Consider the following 7,088-nt stretch of genomic DNA (forward strand, 5'->3'; position numbering starts at 1 on the left):
TTAGGGCTAGTTACCCTAACTTCATTCTCTTTTCCTTCCTCACTTATCCCCTCACCAACTTCTACATCTTTAAGATTGGGGGTATCTTTCTCATTATCTTCAACAAAAATAGGTTGTCTAACCGTCTAATGTGCCAACTTACCCAACTTAAGATGAATCATCTTGGCGTGCTCATTTTCATCCCTTTTAGGGTTGTTCTCCACATTACTTGGGATACCATTATTAAATTTCATTTGGAACACTTAGGGAAGTTTCTCCATTTAGCTCTACATTTAATGCACAGTCTCATGCATCAAATGCATCCCTTCTAAGTTGTTTACCCTAATGTTCATTAGAGGGTCTTTCGAGAAGGTTGGTTTCTTATCTTGTTCTCAGGACCTAAAAAGGTGTTGAGCTAGTAGTTTGGGGTTTGCCTAGGGTAGCTGGGCCTCCCATCCCTTGGTTTGAAGTCCCTCATTGGTTACCAGCCCACGTAAGGTTAGGATGGTCACACCACCCTGGGTTATAAGTGTTTGAGTAAGGGTTACCACCCCTATTTCCCATGTAGTTCACATCGGCATAGTTATTCTCATTAGTACTACCCCAATTGGCATTGTGTACTTCCCCTCCTACATAACCTTCAATATGACGAGTTTGATTGGGAAATTACGATCTAAAGAGGCCATGTTCCAGGCTATTAAGCTTATCGAGGATTAGTTGGAACTTATCCTTGCCACCTATTGTATTCATTGTAGGTGGTTTAGCTCAATATGTGACCACTCATTCAACCACATGTAGGATTTCATTGCCATATCTTCGATTAACTGGAAACCTTTTGCATAAGTCTTAAACATAAACACGTTAGTGGATGCTTCGTCTAGACTAGATCATAAGTTCCTATCTAAACCATTATAAAAATATGTAACTAAAACCAATCCTAATGGCCATGATAAGGACACTTATGTAGCAGTAACTTGAACCATTCCTATGCCTCATAGAGCAGCTCCCCTTTTAGTTACTTGAAGTTGGTGATGTAACACCCTAACCCGTTTCCGTCGCCGGAGGCGTTACGAGGTATTACCAGATGACAACTAACATTTATACATCGTTCAATTCAATCGTGATTAATAATTCACTTCAGTTCTATAATAATAAAATGTAGATAAAGTAAATAAATTCGGTTAAAAAGTAGCCACGACATTCGGCAATTTCAATCATTTTAATTGCAACTCCTCTAATCATTTAAACCAAACAAACATATGCATATATCATTTAAATTAACAAGATAAATAGCCATTAAAGAAAAACATATCACACATATATCATGAATCCTTAACATTAAAGTAAAGAAAAAAGAAGATATAACCATTTTTCAAAATAACATTATCAAATAAGTAATCTTGGCCATTTTCGCATGGCTCAATTTACACACCATTCAAATTCGACTAAAAAACCAACTAGCCTATACATGCCATAAGACCAAGATTAAACTTTCAAAAGTACCAAAAGTTAATGATAGTATGATGAGCTTCTCCCACGATCCCTGAGCACAAGACGATCACCAAGAAATCTATAATCAAGAGCAAACAACCACACACAATGTAAGCTATTTTTAGCTTAGTAAGTTAAAAGTAATTAAATACATCTATCAATCAATCTCTTAATAATAATAATAACTTCAAGCATGTTTTAGACATGTTTTCACCAATTAAAACTTACTTGCACAATCATAAACACGCATACTACTTCTAATCTCAATGCCAAACCAATAAGTAAATTCATTTTTAATGTATATCCACGATTCTAAGTACAAAGCCATTCAAATATACGGCTTATGCTAAATTCCAAATAATCACTCCACACATAAAATTTTCACATAATTCATAAGCAACCATATATAATTTATGTCTCAAATGCAAACATTTCATAATATCGAAATTTATCGAACTCCATCTTTGATGCTTAAAGATAAACTCGCACACTTAGTGCTCATTAACCGATCTCGTACACTTAGTACTCGATATAAATTCAATTTGCACACTTAATGCCAAATGACTAATTTCGTACACTTAGTACTCAGTACCAATTTCATTTCGCACACTTAGTGCTCATCTCAAGTTTACTACTCTTTTGATTATATATACACATACCTATACCACAATCGGCTAGATCAAATAAATGTATATATATATTCACCTTTGGTTATATTAAACTATACATATATATTCACTTTCGATTATACCAAGCTATACATATATAATCACCTTCGATTAAGCCAAGCCATACATATATATTTATGTACTTCCATTGAATTCATGAATTACATTATAATTAAATTCAATCAACTCAATTGCTTAAAACTTACCTCGATTATCGACGGATTAAGTTTCTCGGCTATTCAATTAATTTCGCTTTTCCCTTATCCGCTTCTGATCTCCTCGTTTCTTGATCTAATTAAAATTTCAATTTCAACTCATTCAATTTAATTTATAAACAAATTAATTCTTAATGCATAATTAATAAGTTTACTTATTTGCTCCTCATGGTATTCAACATTTTCTAAATAGTCCAAAGTATTTAATAATTAAAATACATCAATTCTTTATTTCAATGTACCATAACTGAATGCTCCATATGCCTATATGAATCCTTACGTATCTTCATTTTGCAATTAACTTCCCATTTAACAATTTATTTCAATTTCATACCATAAATACAAAATCACCTAACATCTAAATTTAAACCTCAATAATCAAACACCAACTTTTATTTTCTAACACATTCAACAAAGAACTAAAGCATTTCTTCATATCAACCTCATGACCGAACATTCAATGTTCAACAATCAGGAAAATAAATTCATGGGTTATGATCAAAAGACAACTAACATCTCAAAAATACAAACAATTTTCAAATTAAAGCTAAACACATACCTAAATTTTGAATCAAGGAAGGCCGAATGTCTTGTTTCTTTTCTATTTTCTTCTTCTTTTTATTTCGACAAGAACAAAGCAAGTGGTTTTATTTTATTCCTTTTCTTTATTTTTATTACTTTCATTTCATATAATATAATAATACTAATAAGTAAAATGCATATATTCATTATATAAAATTAATAACAATTAACAAGTGCCGTCCACTACACTTGGAAATGGCAAAATTTCCTATGAAATCCTCCACTAATAATAATCCTCATAATTTGGTTATCACCAAATAATTCATTAAGTTTTAATGTTATGCATTTAGACCCTATTCAATAAATCAGCATTCAAATGATACAAATTTTAAAACGAAATTTTACGCCAACCAAATTCATGCATTCAAAACATAGATAAATAATAAATAAATAAATATATCTTTTTACTCGATTCGTGGTCCCGAAACCACCGTTTCGACTAGGGTAAAAAATCGGGTTGTTACAGGTGATGTCCATCCTCAGCTTCATCATTTTGCTTGGTGATAGATACTTTGACAAGAAATGATTCGCCAACTCATCTCAAGTAGCGATTGAATCTATTGATTGTGTCCAACCACATGAAAGCATCAGCACACAAAATAGGAATAACCTTAGATGAATAGCATCATCGAATACCCCATTATATTTGAAAGAATCACACAAAATAAGAAAATGCTTAAGGTGCTGATTAGGGTCCTCATTCATGGTCCTTCTAAACTGTAAATTACTTTGCACCATTTGTATCCTCGCACGACATTAAGATTAAGCATTGCGCAATCACGTAGAGTAAGATTTTCTATTGGTCTCGGTTGAATCAAAGGTTCATGGTCATCCAACTACAGGTTATTTGGAGGTAGCTCCTCAAAAAATGGATTTTATCGAGGTGGATCCTCTATCAATGGATCTTCTTTTAATGGATCTTACCCACGAAATACATTCCTCCAGGTGTTGTTAAGTGTTTTCTTCGATTTCGAATCAAATGGTATGATCTCATTATCTCTTTGAGTCATACAATACATAATCCAACCACCAAAGAAACAAAAAGAATTATAACTTAAAGAAATGAACACTAAAAGAATTTCAAGTTTTAACGGCATTTTTAGTGACGTTTGGAAGAGAAACGTCACAAATATTATACATTAATGGTGCTAACGGAAAAATACCTTAATAAGTAAATCAATAATGACATTTATGAGAAAAACGCTACAAAAGATCAAACATTAATGGGCTAAAAGAAAAATGCCGCAAAAGGTCCATTTTATTTTAATCAAAACGCTATGATTTTGGTATGCTCAGTTTTATCCCAAGTCATCCCTGAAATCCCTTACTTTTTTCCCCCTAAAATTTTTTCCCAAATCCCTAATTCCCCAAATCTTCATCCCCGAATCCTCTTGCTTCCCCTTCCCCTTTCTTTTTCCTTCCCCATGGTATTCTGCTTCTTTGTTTCCTCTATTTTCTTCTGAATTCTCGGCTTCTGCTTCTGTCCTCCTTTCTCTTTTCTGCTTTTCTTCTGGCTTTATATTTCAATCCATAATAGTCGATTCTGTCATATGATCGTCGCACCATTCCGGATGTAGCTTCCTCATAGCCAGTCACGCCTCTTCAATATTGAGATCGTCAGTTCGAAGCCTGTAAATTAAAGAGCTAAATGTCATGTCCCTTTTCTTGATTGAAAGTTTGGGTTTATTAAGTTTTGAGTTGTCTCACTTTTTTTTTTATTTCTCTCCTGTTTCGAACTACAGAGAGAGTTTCTTTTTCTTTTTTTTTATTCGATCTTTTCCCTCTCTTTCTCTCTTGTTTTGATTCAAATGGGATTTCTTAAATCTGATACGTTTTGTGTTGTATTTTTTAAATTTAATAGATGTTGGTTTGAAGCAGGCTCGCAACCATTCAACCAAGTTTTGAGTTACAAAGTTAAGATATTTAAAATACAAGCTAAGGCGAACTCCAACCAAAATCTAAAAAATTCCCAAAAGTGTCGTCTCAAGCTCTAAGCCTCTCACCAGTCAGGCAGTCACCGGCAAGCACCAACAAGGCACCGTCGACCGCCGGCCCGTAAAATTCTCATTTGACTGGTTGGTTTCGTTACTTGTAAACCCATTCCTGATGTTTTAGGATTCTATTTCTGGTTGATTTTTAGTTATAGATGTTACTATGTCAACCCTTAATCTCCTTTGACTGGTTACTTGGTTAAGTTTATCACTATGTAGGCTAATGGTAAAAAATTTAAGAGAATTGAATTTGAAGGAAACAAACAATGAGCTAATGAGGAAACATGGAGTCTCTTACAACTTCCAAACATCACTCACTTCCATTTTGATATATTTCATTTATTTTCTAATAAAGAAAGAAAAACAAGAAATGGAAAGAGTTTGAAGTTTAGACCAAAACAGAGAGACAGAGTCTTTCATGTCCGAATGTAATAAAAAAATAATAATTTCCTTTTTCTTTGTCTCACCAAATTTAATTAGCTAGAAGAACATAGATGTTCGAACCATGAAAAATGTTTATAATGTTTTGATTTTGATGCTTATTGTTAATGTTTATTAAACTGAATTCTTAATTGTAAAATTTTATAGGTATATTGAAAAATGGCTTGTAGTGAAAACAATGAGTTTATGGGGGATGGTGAGAAGGTTTCTGTTTGTTTGATCTTGTCTTTAAATGTTGATTGTTTTGGTTTTCCAGGGATGGCTCATGTTGAACTAGCTCAAAGGTAAAATTATACTGGCCGGAGCTAAACATTTATATTGATATTCCAACTGATATTGATTGTGAACTAGAGATAGAAATTGTTAGACGTAGTTAATTTAGCTTTATCGTTTTAGCTCAAGTGATAAATTCCGATCTATGATGATGATTGTAAGGAGGATTTTAGAGCCATTGACATCTGATATCATTCCAGTTAATGCCATTTATACTTTTACAAGCAATTTAAGTACAATGCACGCATGAACAAAACACATTCAGCATTCTTATAAATGGAAATAGGCGATTCATGTTTAATGCAAGATCAGTCAGTGGTTGATGAAGGTTTTTTGCTTCCATTTGCTTGGGGAATTTTCTAATTTCGTAGAGCAACTAGGTTATAAAAGCTCATTTGAATGCTGGTTGTTAATTTGCAGTTTTGAAAGCTTACAAGAGACTTCCTTGAAATGAGAATATATATCGATCTTGTGAAAAATAAAGTGACAATGCTCCATCGAGGTCTATTCCATCATTATATAGTCAAAGAAGTGAAGCAGAACTAGTAAATCAAGTTGTCTGGAATTGTTATTGAAATTTTAATTTGCTTGGAATTTTTATGTTAAAATTAGTAATATTTTATTTTTTGTGAAATTGTTATGTTTAGTTTGTTTGAATTATTATCTAGCTTTTTTTGTTAATTTATTTTAGAATTGTTTAAATCTACTTTGTTATTGATTTTTGTCTGGTGGGTCTTGTTTAATAGTATTCATGTATGCAAGAGTGCTCATCTTGTACACTTATTGCTGAAAACTTTGCAACGACATTGCCTCAGATTTTGGTAGGTCAAGGATTCAACTGACTTTTGGTACTTATTGCAGTTTCTTTTGAATATTCAACTGTTTGCTTCCTTTCTATCTTTATGATTTTATATATTCTAGCAGTTTCTTTTGGTACTTGTATAGTCTAATGGTAGAGGGATAGCATTTTGCATATGATATATGAACATTTTAAGACATGGAAGTTAGCTAAATTTGTTGTTAATTATCTTGTGGTTTTTTTGGTTGGCCAATTAGTATATATATTACTGATATGTTGTGGAAATGTGCCTTATGGGACATTAAAAGAGTAGTATATTACTCATTATAATATCTTACTTTATTGATATCTTTATATTTAATCCAATTTTTATTATTTATTTTAATTTTGATTCTAAATTTTTATTTTTATTTTAAAATTTAAGATAACTTCAAATTCTAACTTTTGGATTTTAATTGTGTTATTAATTTATTATTTTAAATTCTAAATTTGAATTCATTAATTTTTATATTTAGTTTTTAAGTTAAAATTTTCATAAAAAATTTAATTTAAATAATATTTTTTATTTATCCTTTAAAGTATATAGTTTGAAGTTCAAATTTCAAAAATAAAACATAATATAATATTTATCAAAGAAATAAATATTTTT

General features: G+C 31.6%; 1 long non-coding RNA gene across 2 annotated transcripts; it reads left to right on the top strand.

Annotated features, from left to right (window-relative positions):
• The first annotated feature begins 4,173 nt into the window (after window positions 1–4,173).
• LOC107916543 (uncharacterized) lies at window positions 4,174–6,667 on the top strand. 2 transcript variants are annotated; one of them, XR_001689499.2, is made up of 4 exons: window positions 4,182–4,585; window positions 4,797–5,010; window positions 5,624–5,651; window positions 6,061–6,667. It is a non-coding gene; the product is annotated as an uncharacterized lncRNA (long non-coding RNA). The 2 variants fall into 2 exon arrangements; XR_001689498.2 differs by having other exon boundaries at window positions 4,174–5,010.
• The last annotated feature ends 421 nt before the right edge of the window (window positions 6,668–7,088 follow it).

Source organism: Gossypium hirsutum, chromosome A01 (assembly GCF_007990345.1).
Source record: "Gossypium hirsutum isolate 1008001.06 chromosome A01, Gossypium_hirsutum_v2.1, whole genome shotgun sequence".
Classification (NCBI taxonomy): Eukaryota; Viridiplantae; Streptophyta; class Magnoliopsida; order Malvales; family Malvaceae; genus Gossypium; species Gossypium hirsutum.